This window comes from Cupressus sempervirens, chromosome 3, assembly GCF_028749045.1.
Source record: "Cupressus sempervirens isolate cs-2001-9-10 chromosome 3, ASM2874904v1, whole genome shotgun sequence".
NCBI lineage: Eukaryota > Viridiplantae > Streptophyta > Pinopsida > Cupressales > Cupressaceae > Cupressus > Cupressus sempervirens.
Genome location: NC_143120.1, coordinates 1,118,335,683 through 1,118,358,896, shown reverse-complemented (window position 1 = coordinate 1,118,358,896; position 23,214 = coordinate 1,118,335,683). Strand labels below are relative to the sequence as shown.

Genomic DNA, 23,214 nt, shown 5'->3' with positions numbered 1-23,214 from the left:
TTTGATAATATTTTATGCTTAACCGACAATGAATATGTAGTCAATTTAACTTATTATCATGTAGGCAATAAGATTAGGCAAACTTAGAAAAAATTGCATATGTAGTGATAATGGTTAACAATTATGGCTTTGTTTGATGCAAATAATTACCTCTCCAAGAAGTCTCTATCATTATGGTGTGCTTGTAAGGAATTAATTTTACCTTACTTTAAACATGTTCACTTCTTGTTGGAACTAACCATTATTTTTGGTTCCCTCTAATTGTTGCATTGAATTTGAAAACATTGGGCCTTATTTTTCATGTCCTATGGTAGCAATATTCTCCTTGTTTCCAATTCTTATTGAGCATTGTCACTAATAGACAATTTCTATGTATTCACCTAGTTTGCAAATCCTTTTCACCGATTAGGTTTAGGGCCAAGCGAGAAAATCTTTCTTCAAAACTTGGGAACAAGGAATCTTGTAACACCATTTTTTTTTTCTTATTATTTCTATATTTAATTAATGCCTTAATTTAATAGGGGATATAATAATTCTTGTTCAACTGCTCATTTTCATGGACATATTTGCTTTTACCCCATAGAACCAAGTGCAAACCACCAAATATTAGTAGCACACCTATTACACTATTCACAACATTAAACCACTAGCAGGGTGTCAAACAAAAATTTTACTTAATCATTATATAAATTTTAGAATATATAAATTTTGGTTCATTTAATTTTAGATTCAATTTTATAAAAGATTTTTTTGAACATGTTCTATAATTCTTCATTTCTAACACATCATATTCTGATGACAAATTAACTTGTATAATATGAAATGTTGTTATAAAAACCTTTTAGTTATATCAAATTTCTATAATCCATATCAATGTATACATTATTTTTGGGATCGATTGCAATGTTTCAAATCATAGTATATGATCCACGTTCTTTTTCTCTCTTGTAGTATGATTTGACATGTTACAATTGATCCTATAAAGAAAAGAAAAAGCATTTATACAATCCAAACAATAAATATCCCAGAAACAATTCTAGTCATTCATAATGTTGGCTTGTATTTTTCACCTTGTTGAAATCCTAAAAATATGTTGTGAAAATCCAGTGTTCATTATGTGCAGTTAGGGTTTGCAATTTTCATGTGCAAAGTATTCCCCTAGAAAAATCCTAGATCTTATCCTCATGTGTATTATGATAGAAACCCTCCTTATTATAAAAAAAAAAATCATGCTCTTCAAAGACTTCAAAAAAAATCAAGGTGCAACCATGCGACCAAGGTAATCACATGGTCGTTGTATGATTGCAACTTTTAATAGTTTATGACATGATAATGGATGGTATTTAAGAATTCATTTTTCACCTGGTTGTAGTAGTTTATAGCCAAAGATATTTTCAGATAATGAAGGAATGATGGGGTTTGTAAGCAATTGATTGTAGGGTCGCACAGTTAAAGAGTGAAGTCAGAATTGAAGCCACAACCCTATCAACAGCACAAGGATTTGACACATGGAGACATTTGAAAGGAAGTACTTATGTTTAACATAAAAATTATGGTGTGATGGTGTGATCAAGGTTAGAGAAATGCTAGTCCATGCTTCACAACCTAAATTTCAAATAGTTAAAGTAATGGAGTGACTCAGCAACTGGCTGTGATATCATGGTTGGAGACTTGAAGATGCAGGGTTATGAGGTAGCCGTGATGATGCAAAACCATCAATGTGGGTAATTGAAATGCTTGATCATGTGGTCACAAGGTTTAAAAGGTAAAAAGAAGTATAAGTTGTGATATGGTGGCATGATTAAGAGTTTGTGAAGCAAGCATTGATCGTGTGGTTGTGTGGTTAGAAGACATGTAATAAATTGAAGCCATGACCTAGTGATCTCTTTGATCACACATCTGCATGTCTAAAAGTTGCAGTTAAATAAGAGATTGCAAACTAGCAAAAAGGTTTAGAACCTTTGAAGAACTCTTTAATCACACAGTTTCATGGATCAAGATTATGGTTAAGTGGCAACCAACGACCTGGCAAAGTTTTTAACTATAGTGCATGAGATATTAATCACAAGGTCACAAAGTTAAAACTTTAAGGTGAGAAGGAAGCTATGAAGTAGTGAAACAATTAAAAGTTTGTAAGTTTTTAATGTTGGCATGGTTGCAAGGTTAGAATGATAAAAGGAAATAAAGGCAGTGATCGAGTGATCATTGAGGTCTAAAAGGTTTCGTGTGGTCCTAAGTTTTAAATGTTAATGCTAGAATTAAGCAGTGATCATGTGAAGTGGTCAAGGGATGAGAAAGATTTATGTGGTCGATCAGTTGCACGGTTAAGGGCACAAGGTAAAGCATAGACCATGAAGCAGTAATGCAGTACTTAAGAACAATGTTCACTTAGTCACAAGGATAAAGGGTTCATCATAAAGATAAGTTGTGATGTTGTGATCAAGGGTTTCACATAGTCACAAGGAGAAATAAGAGCTAGTGAATAACCCTTGCGGAGTTGTGAAGAGTTAAGATTTTAATAATAAAATGACTATTATAACCTCATGATTACCAAAAAGATGGGCATTGTCTAAAAAATTACAAAAAAATATTTTGAAAGCTAGCAATACAAGTGTCGTAAAGCTAGATTGTGACACTTTTTGAGTTTTTTAAATTTCTCATGCATATTGCTGACTTAAAGACACCATTAATGCTATTTATGTGCTCAACTACAATTAAAAGGTGATGAAATGGATTTTTAATTTTAACATTCACATAGTTTCAGAGCCAAAAGATAATTAAGCATGAAGTTGTTTCATAAAATTCATTTATAGAAGAAGTGTTTAGAGAAATAAAATTTAGATAAAAATGGCATAGGAAGAGGGTAAGATGATATCACAAGTCAATGTAGAAGAAGCCACTCAAGGTGATGAGAAACCAAGGACTAAGTTAGCAAGCTTATGTGTTGAGGAGTGGGTTTACTTTCTACCAAAATCATCGCATGCCCAGACAGTAAATTCACATATTTTCAAAGACACATACAGTTTCTATAGAGATGCGACCATGCTGGAGACTAATGGAAATGAGTTGTTCTGGCATTTTTACAACAATAGGTTTAAAAAACCACTAATCTACAACCCTTGTATCAGAAACTTGATAAAGTTAATCATGCCAACGGTGATAGTGGATGTAGAATTGGTGAAGGCTCTGATAAAATCCTACAATCCTACAACTCATAGATTTCATAGGAAGGATACGAGTCTACTATGCACCTTGGATAGAAAAACCTTCAATGAAATTTTTGACCTTGGAGGACTAATGAAAAAGCCCATTGAGCTAGAGAAGATGAGTGAGACATTTAAGAATCAAAATAATTTTTTCACTAAAAGGGTTATTAGAAGACATATCCCTATGTCCAAGAAAGAAAAGGGTGAGCTCCCAAAGAAGGTAGGAGACTTCATGCCCCTAGAATTTTTCAGCAAATACTTTCATATACTATGTTTGGAGTAGATATGGTGATTGGACTGGATGACACAATGAATTCTCTTGAAACCATTTATATCATGGCCCTAGATATTCAAGATTTGAAACATAATGTAGGTTATGAATTTATGACCCACATTATAAATGTTATGCACAATGAGATTACTACTGCCCAGAGGGGAGAAATGGGGAATTTCAAATTCCACCATTACTCATTGTTGATGAACATCATCCTCTACAAAAATATAGGGTCCATTAGTCCTTATTTCATTGATGGGATGGAGAAGAATGGAGAAAACTTGTTGGTGTAGCCGTGGAAAAGGTTTTACCCTTACTCCAATTCTATTGCTCTTTATAATGATTTTATTTTTACCAATTTCCAATATGCTAGCTGATATAACAAAGATGGTCCCTAGGGGGTTAGGATGCTAATTAGACCCTCTACATGCTCTAATGAAGATAGAAAGTTAGGCCATGACTGGGAAAGTCTTTTCCTTTTTGATATTTTTTCTTTAATAAGGGTTTATGGATGCCCCCAACCCCCTCATGTTTTGTCTAGGTACATTCCAAAGAGAATGGGGACAATAGAATCTTTCTAGCAACTAATAATGATGAATAGGGAATACCTAGGGCCTATAATAAAAGAGGGTTCTTTTGTTCCCAAAAATGTCAAAATAGGAGATTTTGTCATAGGCAAATATGCAACTAAGGAAATAGATGGATTCATGAGTGAATTCTTATTGCCTACTACTCCTTCAAGGACCTATGATCCTAATGACCTTGTTAGGCATGCCTTGAAGCAGATGAGGAAGTACACTTTGCCAAATAGAAAACCCTATTGGGAGGAGGATATCATTATGAACTGCCTAGAGACAAAGGATTGCAAAGATAGGACCTTAAAGTAGAGAGAGCTCATGAGAGTAGAAGAGGAGATGAAAAAAGAAGACCCCTCCTTTAAAGGCTTCTACCATGAGGATAGGTACCTAGATAGGTATAATAAATGCCTAGACAATTTTGATGTCATTATGTCTCAAGTTCCTCCTGAAATAAGAGACATAGAAACACCCAAATCTCCACAACATGATGATGTAATAGAGTTTGATATTGAAGATGATCAACCAACAAGTGCATCATGGGCCCAAGGTGGCAGGAAGAAGAAAATATTGATAGGGATCCCAGATAAGGCAAGGGAAAAGGCACTACAAATCCTGCTAAGGAGAGCAAAGTATTTTGATGACAATAGGCATATAAATTTTTAATAAGGCAAGCAGGCCAGAATGAATGAATCCCGAATAGACTGGAGCTTCAAATGAGGATATTGGATGAAAGGATAATCCAAGTTCAAGAATTCATGAAAGATGATGACTTCATGAATTCAGAGGAGTTCAAAACATTCTTGTTCAAGATTAAACAAAATAAACTCACTCTCGAACTGCAACCAGGAGATTCACAAGAAAAAGTAGCTGAAGTGGTGCAAAACCTCCAATAGTATGAGCCAAATAGTGAAACTCTCACTATGGATGAGGCTAGGGAGATAGTGCAAAGAAGTGGGATGTTACTTTTCCCTATATGGGAGCTTAATTCATCCTTCATTCTAGACCGGATAAGAAGACAAGATAAATTTGTCTCATTTGAGGAGACAAATATTACAGTAGAGTTGTAGGGGTTTGGATTCAATGTTAACTCTAAGAAAATGGTACTATGGAGCATGGACCTTGAATTTGACAAGCCAACTTTGATGGAAGTAAGAGATTCACCCCAAGAAAATGTGATATTTTGGAATGTCACTACTACTTCAAGTGACCAAATTCATAATTTAATGAACACTGCATCACTCACAGGGAAGAGCAAATGGGATATGCTTGAAGAGAAACTATATTAAACTTATAGCATATCCATTGAAACCAGGAAAAATTATGAGGAAGAACTAAAGAAAACATATATACTAGAGAAGAGAGTGGGTACCCTCGAGAATGAGGTAAGGACTTTGAAGATTGTAACTAGACCTATCACAGAGGTCAAAGATCAGGAGACCCAAACTAACACTGATACAAAAAATATGGGTATAGATCAGCTGATGGAGGTGGATGAGCTAGAAGTTGAAAAAGAAACAAAGATCAGAACAATGGCGAGTATGCTCTCACATAAAATAAATGTTCTTAAACAAGCTTCTCAAAGTATCCACAAAAATTATATTACATCGCAGGAAGAAGAATACCAATGTACAGAGGCACTATCCATTCTTTCTCCCTTGTTCACTAAGTGGGGTCCATATATTTCATTATTTGATAGGTTGGTCCCAGTTTTTCCACAAAATAAAGAATTTCCCAAGGAAACTATTATTGCCACAAGGAAAATGGTGAATAGAGTAAAAGAATTAAATGCATTCTTTTCTGCCAAGCTACAATCAATAAACAATAAAATGAAGGCCATTGCCAAAGGGACACTTGGCTTCATACCTGAAATTATTGACAATGAGAACAAGCTTAAGAAATGGTAAGAGTGGTCAGACTCTTTTGATAGCATTTTGAAACATGAAAGGTTTGTTGCCTACAACAATGGGAAAACTTACATTGTAACAATTTTTGATATTGTTGATATATTATATAAGCTTGAGGTAGATATGAACAAAATAGTTGCACAGGTTAGAGCTTTAACTGATGCAAAATGGACTAAATGCCTAAATGAAATGAATAGAGTTAGGGGAGTCACCTAGCCAAATGAGGAATTAGATATTAATATCTGGGAAGTGATAGCTGACATAAAGGCAATTCCATCTGGAGATAGTGACTGAGCATGCAGAAAAATGTCAAAGAGTATGAAGAGGTAGGACAACTATCTGATAGAGACACCTTATCTTCGTGGTTCACCCACTATGGGTGTGCTCTCATTACAAATTACAGAGTTGATCCTAAACATCCATACTAATAGCTATTCAAAATTTGGCTATCTCCAACATTCGTTTTGTAATTGTTTTGTCTCATATTAAAAGTTGTTGTATCTTGATTTTGAACATGTGTCCTCCCATATAAAGCTTGTTAGAATCCTTATTCTATAAAAGGATTTCAAAGATGTGGAGTGAGGGTCAAAGATCTTACTCTAAATAGAGTTTTTGTTCATGTTTTGAGTTGGTCCATGCATACTGTATAATTTGATTCCAAAGTTGAATGAAGAGAGTTAATAGTAGCTTGTCTAATAGAGTTATTTTCTGATAGGGATTGTCATTGAATTGTATACAATTTCAAAGAAGTTAATACAAAATGCAAAAATCTTGTTGTTCATCCTAGATCTTTTCTCTTATTTTATTTTCATTTTTTTCTTTGAGGTTTAATGGAAAAGTTTATTAAATTTCAGTTGTAATTTATTTTGAGTTATATTTCAATTTTATTTTTCTAATAAGATAATGGGTTATGTAAATTCTTAATGTAAATTGGAAGAAATTTATGGTTTTGATTGAAGATTTTGATAAGTATGAGATCTGGAAATGAACATTGATAATCTTCTCACAAAGTGTTAAGATAGATCTAGAAGTAGATGTCTAATTCCTGTGAGTTTATAGCCCAATAGTTAAGACATTGGTCATCCTTGAAGTTGATCTAGTTTGGAACATCTTATATAGTGCAAAAATTCATATAAATCAATCATTTTACTACTCTATTGTTGAAGTTTTGAAACATCAGCCTGTGCTTAATTCATGGAGTTTAGAGTTTGATAGCATAGTCATTTATCATCTCTTTTGCAGTCCTAGAATTAGAAGAATCAACGCTAAATCATCTGTTATTTTGGATTTCATGTTGACAATTTGAATTTAAAGTGAATAAAGAATGAATTCCTAGGTATACCCACCTGAATCCTATAGAATTTAAAGTGGAGAAAACATCAGAGTCTTGTTAGTTGGTCCTTTTATTTTGCTTCTTAGAATGCCCATTATGGTCTTTAGCTAATTCCCTGGCATTCTGATCCAATAGGAAGTTAAAATTTTGTAAAATTAGAAGCCAACACATAATAAAAAAGAGAGAGTAAATAATTCAAAATTTAAAAGGTAAAACCCACCTTCTTGAATGCAAGGTTTCACCTAAGAAAAAGGATGACAAAATAGCAGAGAAAATATTAGAGACATAGTTGAATGTCACCACAAATACATTGTTGTGATGTGGAGCCTAATCAAGCTCAGAGGTTTATTCGGTGTAATTTTCTCCCCATATTATTTCTACGAGGGTTTGGGGGCAGTGCCCCAGGTGCACTCCTTGTCGCAGTACAAGGTGGGGTTGACGGGCAGCACCCCCGAAGTAAAAAATGCCCTTATATTGTAAAAGGCATCGACTACTATTTTTCCTATTGGATGACTTATTCTAGCCCTAATTTTGTAATAGGTGAAAGCTTGTATAAAAAAGCTTAGGGTTAGGGATTTCATAATGTAATGGTGATATTGTAGCTTCTTGTAGTTGTATTGAACTGTAAGGGATTGTATATTGTAATCACTAGATAATGATAATGTTGGACTTGTTGTTGGTGGACGTAGCCCAAGGATTGGGTGAACCACATTAAATCTTGGTGTCTTGTGTTCTCTTTTGTGTGATCTATTATTTTCTGATATTGGTTATATTTGCATGTAATTGTTATTTTTGTCTGAGGTTAATCCTAACATACATGCCCTCTTTTCTAAATGCACCATAAGTACAAAGTAAAAAAATTATTGCATTGCAAAAGATTCCCTACATAAGTGATTCCTCCAAATTAGAAATCTACACAAAGCATTTCAAACCAAGTGACTTAGTTGATCAAAATATATCAACTGTAAAGAAGTCAATGCAATCCACTCATCCCAAAAACAAATGTCATAAAATCACTCCAACCCAAAATCCATGATGATGCAACAACACCCTTGTCTAAAATCATTTTCAAGACAACAACTTGGATGGAGCTAAGAAGTAATGTGATTGTTATCGAGGACAATGGGGTTGGATACTTTTTCAATGTTTCAGGTTGTATGCTCAAGATTATTAGTTGGAACTTAATGGTGCAATTGTTATAACAAAGGTTCCATGGATGTGAGAAAAACTTCTTACATCAAGATGAGTAAAATATAGAAAGAAAAGGAAAATACTAGTTAAGACACATAATTTCATAGCAGATGGCATGATTGTCACATGTGTTAAGAGGTAAATGCATCTTGTAATAGTTTTATCTAAATTCCACTTGTGTAGAAAGCTAGGAATGATGTCTTTTGAATTAGGTTTTGGTGAAGGCAAAATTTTTCTTAATGTAGGACCTTACAAAAATCTCATGGCCATGGATTCACACATACAAATTATTATGCCCACAATCTTGAATTGGTAGTGAGCACACTTCATATCTACTTTCTCCATTCTGCAAAGATAAAAATGTACACTAATTAAACCATAAGACTCGGTAAAATATAGTTCAATATTAAGTCAACCAAATTTCCACAATCCATATTGATGTTATTTTTTCCTGTTGGGATTGATTGTACAATAATTTTTTAATCATACTGCATGATCCATCATCAGGATGTAGGAGAGAAAAGGAACTAAATGTTTCAAGAAGTAGAAAACATCCTTATGATAGATCATATAGTATGATCCTAAACATTGATGTTAAAAAATTGTTATACAATCCATCCAAGAAAAAATAAATACCAAAACTCAATATTTGAAGATGTCAAAAACATTTACACACTACTCACCGAAAACCCCATATGCCACAATAAAAATAATTGCAGGTGCTAAGCTAGCCAATGCTAGAGAGAAGGAAGGAGATATTTCTTTCAATCCCATCAATAACAAAGCTTGAAATGCACAAATTCTTCAATAACAGACAAATAGAGTATTAAAATTTTAATTTTGGCTCTTTGATTATCAATTACATAAAAAAGTCAACTCCAAAACAACTCACCCACCAGAGGAGAGTGCAAGCACTTGAAGCAACAAAGCTAAACTCATCTTGGGAAATTTTTTCCACATTTTTCCAACATATATTTGAACAAATTTAAGTTTATAACATTCCTTGAAGTATCCAAGAAATATTATATAATGTTATGAAATATTTTAGACCAAGACTGCAATTGAAACAAAATGCTTCACACACTGTCAGGGTGTGCTTTGGGGATGATTTTTTAGAATGGAAATACTACTTACATTCATAGGATAACAAGATATATACCTAAAAAGTAATAACATAGTATATACTTGATTACCACAATATTAGGATGGTGAGAGAATGCTTTCCTTTATTCTTACCAAAATATCATGAGTACATTATCAATATTCCAAGTGCTTATTAAAAGGTTCAGTTAGTTGGGAAGACCAACTGACGCATTCCCTCACTTCCTAACTACCTGAGCTACTCAGGCTTAACAAGTGCTAAATACTATATTACTTTATTCTCTACTACATCTATCCTCCCAATAAAAGAAGTCATCTCCCAGATGACCACCAAATACACTAGAACAAAAACTTGACTTTAAGAAGAGGGTTGGGAAGTCATCCCTATACTTGGAGCTCCACAGAGCCATTTGAGGTCTCGTTTAGCTACTTTTTTTTTTTCCTGAACTCTCTGTAGTACTCACAAGGCATCCATCTTCTTTGCCTCTGCTATGATGATCCTATTTTCCAATTTATTTATTTCCATCCCCTAGGCTTCTTCCATGGAAACTTTCTCAGCCTTCCATTTGTCTTGAAGATTATTTGGTTCAAGCTCCCACTCCTTAGCTAAACTATTTTTTTGCTAGAGTTCCAAGTAGGTTCTATGGAAAGAAACTTCTATGTCTACAAGGGTCTCCATGAAAGGTGGTTTTTTTTTGGTGGAGGGAATGGTGTACCTATTTGTTCATTCTACGACCACTTCCTCATGTGTATACCCACTCTGTTGTAATAGTTCCTAATCTATATGGCAACCATCATGCATAAATACTGACAACCATTCAACTACTTTCACTACAACTTCCATATTCTGAGATGTCACCTATTTCATGACCTCCTAAGTGGAACATTCCATAGCTTGCAACTCAATGAAAAATAGTTGAGCCTTGGTTATGAATGAGAACGTGTTTGATGGTTCCACCCTTGCACTATGTATCTCCATCAACCTCTCCTATCTAAGCACTATGGTGGTAGGTGAAGATACCATCCCTTCCTCTTTAAGTAATTTGGTGGACTCCTCCAAGACTATATCTCCCATAGGCATATCCTTCATAGCATCAATCTCTTCTTCCTACTGGTGGAAAGCATTCCCTATCTTTGTCGATTGTACTACCAAAGCAACCAGGTGAACTACTTCAGGGCCTGATAGTGTTTATAATTTTAGCTTATGTCACACTTTGGCTGGCATCTCAAGTCTATCACCTTAGTGTGAATGTTTTGATCTGGAGGGACCAATTATGCAACCCATATAAATGATAATCTGGTGGCCTCCCATTGCAGAATTTATGGCTAGTGCATACTACTCTTTGATTACCAACCCTTCATCTAGATTTTGTGTGGGGACATCCTCCTCAGTGTTGTATAGGTCGTAATCTTCTCTCCAATCATGGCTCCTATATTGTTGGAAATATAAGAGGAGTAACTAAGAGGGGAGGGGTGAATTAGTTATTGCTGAAATAAATCCCAAATCCCTTAGATGTTAGTACAAATTATAATCTGAAAATTGAATATTGTTCATGCTTGGTAAACATATATTAAATACTGTAGCTCAGTAAATATAGAAAATGTTAACTTTGGAGAACTTAAGATATTGTCAGTGATTACTTAATCTTGATTGCAAGCATGAAAAAAATAACATGAACACATATGACACCAAGATTTAACATGAAAACCCAATATGGAAAATACCACCAATTGTAACTAGTTACTATTTTTCACTCTTCTAAAGTAAACCCTGTTAGGAGCCAACCCTATTAAAAGTTACAAAACACACTGTTAGGTGTGACCTTGTTAAAGGATTTAATCACCCTATTAGGAGTGGCCTTGTAAGAGGTCTTGAAATAATTCAATGGAATTGCCACCTTGTTAGAGGATTTTACAAATGGCTGATAAACCAACTCTATTAAGAGATTTTAGATCACTGCTATAATGGTTAGAGAGTGACAATGAAATGAATTGATTGAGATGCAACTGAATTGCTGATTATAGATCTCAGTTCTAGCTTACACTTGACCCTTCCTGGTCGAATATCATTTTTTTGCTTCACTATGATATTCTTCTTATCCTTCAAGTTCACTTCCTCCTTTTATCTCTTGCAATTCATTCAACACTTCTTGCATACTTTGAAATCACAACTTGACCTTTTGCTTATACCTTCTAGATTGTCAAGTTAGCTTAAATACAAATTAGACTAACCAATATTCATCATCATAGTCAGCTAGAACTAATAGATAAAACAATTAAGCTTCATGTGCCAAAATAAGAAAATCCTTTGTTAATAGACCCAACTCAGTAGAAACTAACTCTGAAGCAATTTCCTATGTTAACCAATAGAAGTTTGGTTAACACTACGAACTTGCAAAAATCCTTTGGTAACTGAGTGAACTAAGTTAACATTAATTATGTTCAACTTTCCTTCATTAACTGAGTGAGCTCGGTTAACGCTCTTTTCCTACATAAATTCTTTCAATGCCTGAGTGAGCTTGATAGACACTGTCTTTGTATAGAGCAAACATAGGAACACTCGATAAATAAGAAAAACTGTCTATACTAACCAACTAAGCTCGGCATGCACTGACTATCAACTGATATGACACTTGTGTAATATGAAAGACAACACACAATTAATCAATTGTATCCAACATGCACTACCCTCATTATGGTAAATCTCAGTAGGTTATGACATCCCTTTTGGTGGTGGCCCACTCATGGGTGGGAGGAAGGTAAATTCCTTCAAGGTTCCCTTCAAGTGACTTAAGTGGATTTCAGCTTCTTGGGAGTCTGAAGAAGATGAATCTGTATCACTGCTAGCCAAACTTTCTCCCTCATCCTCCTCCCGGCTTCCATTTGGTGCCTCCTATTATTGTTCCTCCATACTAGCTACTTTTTTTTATTTCTTCTTCCAAGGTTCTCTAATGTAGGATCCTCCTCCCACGGTATCCATATGAAGCCAATATGTTATGGTTCGCTTGTAGGGTTCCACCTTGCTGGCTAGAATCAATGCCCCTCTGGGCTTATTGTCCAACTGGGTGTGTATCACTTCAAGGAATAAAGCCACAAGATGGTGGGGCATGTAGAATACTTTGTGCTTTGATTCCATGAATTCTCAGTCTTTCTAAAAAAATTTATGCCAAATTATATGCCTCCCCCTAATGCAATCCATCAACTATGAGTAACATCTAGAGAGAAATATCTGAAATGTTGATGAAGGGTGCTCCTCTTAATACCATAAACACATAACAGGAATAAAGAAACAACAGAAAATGCGAGAACAGAATATGGACTTCTTATTTGTGCTGCAAATGCGAAATTATAGAATTCACAAGTACAATATGCTAACCCACATGGGCACCTTCATTATAGTAATCGACAAGAATAAGCTACGAACTACCACCCAGAGTTGTTCTAGACAATGTTTGGGCCTTTCTTAAATAGGAAATTTTGTGCCACTTGGAAAGGTTCTAGACAATGAAACTTAATACCTAGGGCCAACAGACCCTAACAATACATATAGAGTCAGCCAAATACATCTTTGATAATTATTTTAGATATTTCAAATAGCCCAACTTTGGAAGGGCATAACTCTTGAACTGTTACTCTGATTGGCAATTATAACCACTTTTCAAAAATGCCAACTCTTGATCTATAGGCTCGATATGGTGCAAGTGCTCGTTCGTCTAGTTTTTGGACCTCATCCAGGCACTCTAAGGCCTCCAATGATGAGCCTGAAGATTTTTCTACAAATGTTTGCACCAAAAATCTACAATAACTTCTTTGATACTTAAGCTGGAGTAATGAGATTTTTATGGTAGCCTTATAACTCTAAAATGAACCTTCATATAGAAAATGAGAACATTCCAAGCTCATATGAAAAACTTATTGAAAATAGCAAGCTCTCATAAATAGTAACCACCCTATCTACTAGTCCTTATTAAAATAGAAAAGACTAAAAATAAAATATTTTTGGGTGATCTAAGATTGCTCTTACACCTAGGATGCTCCTACATCAAATGTGGCTTCCTATTGTGATTTTATTTTTTACCAAGTCAATAATGCACCATCATTCATCATTAGTAATGAAGATATTCTTCTGACCCCTACTTTTCTTCAGAATTCCTTCCCATTCCTGATTTGTGAGATCCTTTCTACACATTAACCTCAACCATTTCTTCTTTTCTTCCACTAACATTAGTTTTTTTTCAAGTTCCTTTTTTTATTTAGGGATTCCAAAAACCTTATTTATTTCCTTAGCTGAGTAAGAAATTGTCATGGGATGCTGGAAATACTAGACTATAGATTGATGGTATGATTTATCATAACTTGTCACCATATTTCGTAATATGGGTTCAAACTCCTTAAAATCAAATATTGGCATGAAGATAATTTTTCCTACTTCAGCCTTCCTCAATGCCTATTTGAGAGGGTTATTATCCTCTATACGCTCCCACCAGATGCAACGTTCATTGCCCATGATGCTTTCAAAAGAAATGTTGGTAGTCGTGATCCTTTATTTTATCTTCCCTTTGTCCCCCTTGCCTATAGGATTTTGTACCTCCTTCATCTTCATGAGAAATACAGAGTTCTTCCTTTTCAAATCAAAGATCTTTCCTTTACTAGGATTTCCCAGACTTGACCATTTTGTGGTATTTAGGAGGAATGCCTATGACTTTAAGTTTTTTTTGACTCTGGTAGTTATTGTATACATGGTATGCCTCAATATTTGTGTAGGGACCCTCTACAATATAGGAAGTTACTCTTGGTACAACCCCTTCCTCATAGCTTTCTTTTTCCTTTGTACTAGAGAAGCCTTTTACAACTTGATCTTTTGTCACTGTCTTGTGACCAATTCGACTAATTTGTATTCATTTTCTTTGTACTCTACTTCCTATGACCTCCATATAGATGACCCTACTCTGTATGACCTTGGTATGTATGACCCTGCTCCATATGACCTCCTCTCATCCCACTTGTATGGTGGTTCTATTCTGTACAACCTCTACCCTCCTCGTACGTCCAACCCATATGGAAGATCTCAAGTGATATCTCTATATAGCTTGTCCCATGTACGGTCATTCATATGGTTTTCTATTGACCTTCTTGTCTATACGACCTTTCTCTATAGACTTCTCCTATGTTATACATCCTCCTTTCCCCTAGTTCATATGCCACATGTGGCCCCTTTAGGCTCTTTTCTTCTCCTTCATGTGGTCATACAGCTCTATCCATACTAGGTTTGTTCTATCTCTAACTTCCTTTGGTTCTCTCATTCTCACAGGGCTAACAGTTGTGAGATAATGTGGTAGCTCTTGTGCATACTCTATATGCCCCCTTTTCTTTGTTTAGGTCTTTTAAATTTCTCTCCCTCTATAATATTATATCTTCTTTTAGGTTGGAGTTTTCCTTTATATTGATATAATAAGTGCTTACGCATTCCCCTCTTTATTGATATGGCTTTAATTTTGACCCATTGACTGAGCCCCTCACTAGTTTATTATCTAGAGTTGACAATTTTATTGACTCATTTTCTTTAACCTCCATTTTTCTATATGGTCCCAACCACTAGATTTTAAATTCTCCTGGCTTTATTTCATTCTTTCCATTATACTTGAGTACCAATTGGCCTAGTTTGAAATCCATCTTTTTAAAGTTCTTTTCATGCCAAAATTTATGCCTTTGTTGGGTTACTCTGGTATCCCATTAAGCAAGTGCCGTCCTTTTGTTTAGTTTTAGCAGAGTGTGGAGTCTTTCATTTATACTCTCCTCATCTCCCAACCTATTTTGAATTACCACTCATAGACTTGGTACTATGTGTTCTATTGGAATTACTACTTTCAGACCATACATTAGATGAAATGGAGTGTGTTCAATGGTAGCCTTATAAGTAGTTCTGTACGTCCATACCACCACTGCGAGTCGTTCTTCCCAATCTTTTTCTTCAACTCCATAGGTCTTATACTAAATTGTTACTAGTATTTTATTAGTGGATTTTTCTAGGCCATTTTCCCTTGGATAATAGGGATTGGAAAAGGAATGAAATTTTTTGTACTCACTTATCATTATCCTAATCGTTTTATTGATAAAATGTGCCCCCTATCACTGGTCAACTGGAGTGGAGTCCCAAATATAGCTACTATTTATTCATACAAAAATCTGGTAGTATTGAGAGTTGTGTTATCTGGCAGAGCCTGTACTTCTATCCATTTTGTCAGATACTATGTTGTGACCACTATGCACTTACACTGATGGGTATTTCTTATAGGTAAGGGACCCGCAAAGTCTAGTCCCCAATGTTCAAATAGTTATTGTGATTGAGTTGGAAATAGTGGCATGAAGTCCCTCTTTAGCGGTTTGCCAGGTCTCTGACATGTGTCATAGCTCAACACCCATTCTCTAGCATTTGCATACAATGTGGGCCACTAGAGTCCCACCAATAAAACCTTCCTTGTAGTTGTATCGGGTTCCATGTGACCTCCTATCAATCCTTCATGGGACTCTTTCTGTACTCCTAGAATTTCTTCCCCCATGACACATCTTCTTAAGACCCCATCCAGTCCTAATTTGTGTAATAATCCTTTGATCAACTAGGATGTGTTGCTTTTGAGTGCAAGTTTTATCCTTTATACTACTAACATCTCTTTGGGAAAGGTGGCTATGGACAAGTACTGTGCAATCTTTTTGTATCTTTGAGGTAGCACCACAATTTGGAACAACTGTGCATCTGGAAAATCTTCATTTACTCCACTGTTAGAGGCTTTTCCTAACTTGATTCTAGACAATTGATTAGTGATTACATGAGTTTTTCCTAGTCAGACTATGATCTTAAACATAAACTCCTATGATAGGATTAACCATCTACTCACTCTTCCTTTAATCACCAACTTATTTACCAAGTACATTAGGGCTTGATGGTCCACAAAAAATGTAATGGGTTTAGCTAATAAGTAATGTCTAAATTTTGTATGGCATAGACCATACCTAAAGATTCCCTTTCAGTGGTACTATAGGTGTGCTATGCTTTTGATAAAAGCATGTTTGCAAAATACACTGTGTGGTCTAGCCCTTCTTTCCTAGTTTGTGCCAAAGTGGCACCTATTGCATAGTTGGATGCATCCACATGGATATGGAACTCTTTGTTCTAGTCATGGTATATGCATTGGAATTCTTTAGAATAACTAAGAGGGGGGTAAATCAATTATCTAAGGTCTAGATGTAGAAATAAAACTTTTCAATGCTAATCAAATCCATATCCATAAAACCTTAACATGCATACATCCATTAGATCATACAATACTTTAACTTTGTAAGTTACTATCCTAGGTCAAAATGACTTTGCAAAAATGTAAACATGAAATACCATAAACACATTCACATAATTTGACACAAGGATTTTATTTGGAAACCTAATTTGGGAAAAACCACCAGTAACATGCTACTAATTCTCACTCTTTTGAAGTGATGCCTTGTAAAAGGCCAACCTTGTTAAAGGTTACAATATATAGTGTTAAATTTGACTTGGCTAAAGGATTTCAATCACCCTATTAGGAGTGAGTCCTATTAAAAGAATTTAGAACATTCCATTAGAATGTCACCCAATTAAATGATTTACAAATGATTGTTAGGTCAACCTTAATCCAAAGGATTTTATCCACATTGGTATAGTTGTTAGAAAGCAATAATAGGACTTGATCTGATAAAAACTTACAACTCACTAGTAGATTATAGATCTTTGTTTCAATCCTCCATTTTTCTTGGCATTCATACACTTCAGCTTTGATAGCTTGTTTACCCTTCAAGCATTCATCCCTTTAAGTCTTCTTGCTTTGTATGCCAACTACAGTATCCTCTATTTGGCTACTAGATGAAGCAATACCCTAGACGCCTTGTCTTCCTTAGGATCTTAGACATGAAAATCTTTTCTTTTGACCAACTATCTGTATAAATAGAGAATTTAGATCTTTTTTCGCTTAACCACAATCACCCATTTTAGGGTTAGGTAGGATTAAATGAATCTACCCACTTTTCCATTTGGTTCCTCTTGAAACTTCTTCTACAATCCTCCTTGAATTCACCTCAAAATAGTTTACCTTGAATTTTGTTCCACCAATTCAGTTATCTTCCACATGCTTCACATAATTCAAGAAATTAAATTAGTCAGTCAAATTTGTCAAATCTTTGATTTAACACTATTTTTTGTCACTTAGCATCTATATTGTTTTGTCACTCGGCCAACACTAGCTCAATCAGAAAACATTAAAGTTTACTGATGCTTAGCACCAACTAAACTTTACTTAGCATATACTAACATTCACTTGGCTTGCACTATTTTTCTTCTTTGCTCGGCACCTCTTGATTTTCACTCGGCTTCTACTGATTTCTTCTCATCTTGCATTGATTGCTCAACAAGGCTTGGTAGACACTTTTCTTACTTGATCTTCTTCTAGACTTTTCTTACTTAATCTCTCAATGCATACTTTAAGTAGATAAACAATACACTATAGTATCAATGTCTTACTTGGTCTTAGTGCTCCTTTTATACACCAAATAACTCAACCTTTCTATAGGTGCTCTTGTTATCTCCTCTTTTCAAATCCTCTTCATCAATCAACTAAATGATAGCTTTCAAACCAAAAAGAAATTGTCTCACTAGCACATAGCAAGTTTGACATCATTGACAAAATAATGATTGTTCCATTACAGGTACTTCACTTTAAAACAATCTCATTTCAACAATATGAGGATTGGGGCTCCAATTAGTCTCTTATTAATGTTTGGAACACATCCTCCTATTCTTTCTTCCATCCAAACCATTCTCCTTTCCTTGTTATCTTTTCCAAGGGTAGAGATACTTTTGTAAATCCTTTGATAAACCTCCTATTGTACCCCACATGCCCCAAAAAGGATTTGATCCCTGTTACGTATGACAGAGCCTCCATTTCTAGAATAACCCTGATCTTGTCAAGATCTTTCTTTAATCCTTCCTTGCATACAATATGACCAAGAAGTCTGCCTTGTAGAACCACAAATCTTCATTTTTTGGATTCAAGGCCAACCATTCTCTATGACATGTGTCCATGCATTCACTAATAATTTTGAGGTGGTGTTCCTTCACACTATAAATAGACCAGTCATCTAGAAAGGCTTTAAAGTTTCCTATCGACATATCATCGAAGATGTGTAGTATGATTCTCCAGAATGTGGTTGGTGCATTGCATAGCCCAAATGACATTCAGTTATAGGCATGTAGATCATCTTTAACAACAAATTTAGTCTTTAGATTATCTTCCTCCACAATGCTAATCTGATTATATCCTAAAAATCTATCCATGAAAGAATATATTTCATGGCTGACCACTTCCTCTAAGATGGTATTAGTGAAAGGGATGGGGAAAGGGTCTTTCATGGTTACCACATTCAAACATCTAAAGTCGACACATATCTGAATTTGGTTTCCATCCTTCTTCAATGATATGACTATAGGGGATACCCATTCATTTGTTTGTACCTTGAATATTATTCTTGCTTCTAGCATTTCTATGATTTCTTCCTAGACCTTGGCTGTATAGTTTTTATTCATTCTATAAGGTTATTTTTAGACTGGTATTGCTCCAAGTATCAATGGAATCCAATGGAAGCATAGCTCTGGAGGCACCCCTTTCAAGTCCCTATACATCCATGCAAAGATGTCCTTGTACTCTAGAAAGATTCTAAAAGTTGTAGCCTTTAACACTGGATCTTGGTCGTCCCCTATCAGAAATTCCTTACGTTGATCTTCTTCCCCAAGGTTTATTGTTTGGAGTTTGGCCTCCTTATATTCTACCTCTTTCTTAAATATGTGTGATGGTGTCTTGCTAATGGTTACTACACCTACTCTATATTCCTTATACCCTTCCAAGTATCTTTCTTTAGAATTTGATTCTTGGATTTGCAACATATTAGATTCGGGCTAGAAGACTTCATAGTCTCCCATATTCTAGTGGAATAATCCATTGAGGGAGCTTGTTTTATCTTTTGAGCATTCCCCAATTCTGATTATTCCCCAATTCTGATTACCCCTTCCTCATCTAGTTCTACCCCTACATGATCTTCCTCCTCTTCTTTTGAATCTAATGTCATGTCCTAGCTTATTGACTGGTTCTTCAGGTCTATGGTGTATTTTTTCCCTTTGATTCAATAGATAGAGTGTTACATTTCCAATTATGAGTATCTTTCTCTTTAACTAGCCATACTCTTCCTAGAAAAGAATCATATCCCTTTTTGTCCCATTAGGATTCCTATTGGCTTAATTCTGTGTTGAATTGCTCCCACCAATTGAAATCTAGGTGGCTAGAGTGTGGGTTTCCCTATTGCCTTCCACATTTCTTCAGATAAAAAATTTACACTAGAACCTCCATCAACAATAGTATTCAAGAGTTTAGACCCCAATATTTCCATTTCTACTATTGTTGATGTCCTCCCCATTCCTGTAGTGAATGGGATATTGTTTTCTATCTCAACCTATGCTTTTTCTTTCTTGTCTTCCTTAGAGAGTATCCCTCTGAGACTTGCCCCTTGTGTTAATGCTACATGCAACTAAGGTAATGTTTCTAGTAAATCAACAATTTTCATTGGGATGGTGGTCTCCAATACTTACCTCACGATATTTGGTACACCCCCATCCATAGTAAGTTTATCTAACCTTCCCTTCCCTTCCTCTCACATGTTATCTTGAATTTATTTTTGTGCTTCATGAAATTGTTCCTTATCTATAGTAACATCTGGGTAGTCCAATTTCATGGATTGCATCCTTTTGATGTAAATGATTTCACTTTCTGGTTCTTCAATGTCTAACATATTCACCCCCTTTTGTCTTGGGAAATTTGCATCCTCATGATTTCCTAGTCCACACCATTGACATAGAAATTATCCATTCTGCCCTCCTCCATTTTGATAATCTCATGTAAAATTTCCCCATTCATTGCACCACCTACATTGGATCATAGGTCTTCCCTTAGAATCATATTGGATTGCTTGTCAGGGTATTTTATTATTGATTTTGTTGTTTCTATAATTATTACTCCCTCTTCTATTATTTCTATATCCTCCCAATGAAGCTTCTATATTTGTGTTCTTTGGAGGGGTGAAGAGTGGTGTGGATTTTTCTCCCTGTGTGAAGAATACTTGAGCATTATCTTTTTTAAGATTATAGGGATAGTCTTTGATTGCATGTCCCAACACCTGACAAATCTCACAAAATACTTTTCACGGGCATGTCCCTTTTGTATGGCCTTCCTTTTCACAGTTTGTGCACCATATCTCCCTCCTTTCTTTTTCCTCTTCCTTACTCCCCATTACCTCCTTCATTAATCACCTCATAACCTTTCTTGGGACTTGGATGGTTTTGGATTCATTCTCACTTTCTTTTGAACTTTCACTCACAATTTCGTGCCTTCTTTCCTTGGAGGTTTTGTTCTCACTTTCTATGTCCATTGTGCGAGTACGTGCATCCACAAAGGTTGATAGTGGAACCATTTTTATCTTTTTCCTAAGGGATGATGTCATTACTTCAATGAACCACCTTTTCTTTAGTCTATCCTAGACTTTTTGTCAAGTTTCCCTATCATCTCTTTTAGCCTTCTATTATAAGATTTAACTTAATCACTTTTTCCTTGCCTTGTATTAAAAATCTAGGTCTTTATTTCATCATTGTCCCTCAGGAGTCTGGATTCCTCCTCAAAGTTTATGTGAAGATTATTCCATGTTTTTTTCTTTCTTTCCTCCAAATCTGTATACTAGTCAATGTCTATACCTCTTAGTGTGGCAGGGAATTCTTTTAGCCACTCGTCTCCATTATTCTCTCTATTATCTTGCCATATGGTTATCCATATTTTATAGTGACGTGCAAGGTCCTCTGAACTATCCTCGATAAATCTAGGAAATTTTTCCTTGTCTATTGCTATTATGTTGTCCTTTTTTCCTCTTGGTAGAATACTCCCTCCTAGTGGTTTGCTTCCAGGTGAAATGGCTCCTCTTCCGAGAACATTTCCTCCTAACAAAGAACTTCCCCCCAAAGGAGTAATTCTTCCTTCTAGAACACTTCTTCTTGATGGAATAATCCTTCTTGATGGTGCACTTCCTCCAAATGGAATAGTCCGTCCTAATGGAATACTTTCTCAAAACTCAAAGTTCCCTCTTAACAGACTTGATTCTTGATTGTTGAACCTACAAGTATGTTATTCTCCTATGTTTAGGTTTTTCTCTTGTCTAAGTTCTCTCCATGTAGGGGTCTCTAAATTTATGCACCCTAACTTCGTGCTATCTCAAAGATAGCCAAATTGGCTATACCTTCGATTGTATGCTCAATCAACTCTTCTTGGATTCTAGTGGGATCCCCATGTCCCCTTATGTTATGTCATCTCTCCTTTTTCTATTGGAGACGTAATATCTTCAAGGTGAATTCCTCCTCAGTTTCTTCCTTTGGTTGCTACCTCAAATATTATTTTGGAATAAAGGTCATGAATTAGTTTAGTGTATGTTTCCCTTCCTAGGATTGTCACGCTCATCCAAGTTGTGTTCCCTTGTCATCCTTTCAACAAATTGTTGGAGTACTTATTGCCTCCTTTGTTTCCTTTCTGTCTCGGCTCTTTCTTCCTCAACACATAACAAGTTTCATGCCAATAGGTGAGGAATTTTTCCCAATAGATCATACACTACTGGTGACATCAAAATTTCATTATGTACCGTGCCCTCAAAAATAGTTCTGCTATAGGATTCCCTTTGCATGTACTAATTGACCACAACTTCCCAGGTTGTCACCAGATCTCATGTCAATTGATCTTCTCTTGTTATTTCCTCCTCTTTTCTATTACTAGTTCTTACTTATATGTGTGGTAGGAAGGGTCTTCCCATTAATCCATCATGTCTTGCCAATGACCTCTGGGTTCAGACTTAGGCAATGACACCAAAATGTAGAATACAAATACTACTTACATTTATATGATAACAAGATATATACCTACAAAGTAATAACATAGCATGTACATGATTACCACAATATCAGAATGGTGAAAGAATACTTTTCTTTATTCATTCCAAGATATTATGAGTACATTATCAATATTCTAAGTGCTTGTAAAAGGGTTGGTTGGCTAGGAAGACCAACTGACACATTCCCTCACTTCCTAACTACCTAACCCACTCAAGCTTAACAAGTGCTAACTACAATATTACTTTATTCTCTACTATAGTTTTTCATGTTGTATTCAAGTTTTGAATTCCCACATGCCATCATGCAAGAAAATTTTATAGTTTTAGAGGACTTCTTAGATTTTCCCTATTCCTAAATTCATATATATATTATGATTTTTGAAAGTCTATCATAGAAAATATTATGATTTAGAGGACTACGTACTTTTCAAGGAAGAAGGAAAAAGGGTTGAGTACCAAGCCCCTAAAGGCACTAGAATAAGATTTTTAAAAAAGGGGGGATTTGTACCCTTTTCCGTTTATTTCCCATGAGAATACCAATCACAACAAAAGAAATCTAAGAACCCACCAAGGAGGCATAAATGGTTATGTCCTATAAGCCAAGAGGAAAATCTCCCTTAATGTACAT

General features: G+C 35.3%; 1 pseudogene; it reads right to left on the bottom strand.

Annotated features, from left to right (window-relative positions):
- Positions 1–514: 514 nt before the first annotated feature.
- Positions 515–23,214, bottom strand: LOC149570719 (WAT1-related protein At5g47470-like; annotated as a pseudogene).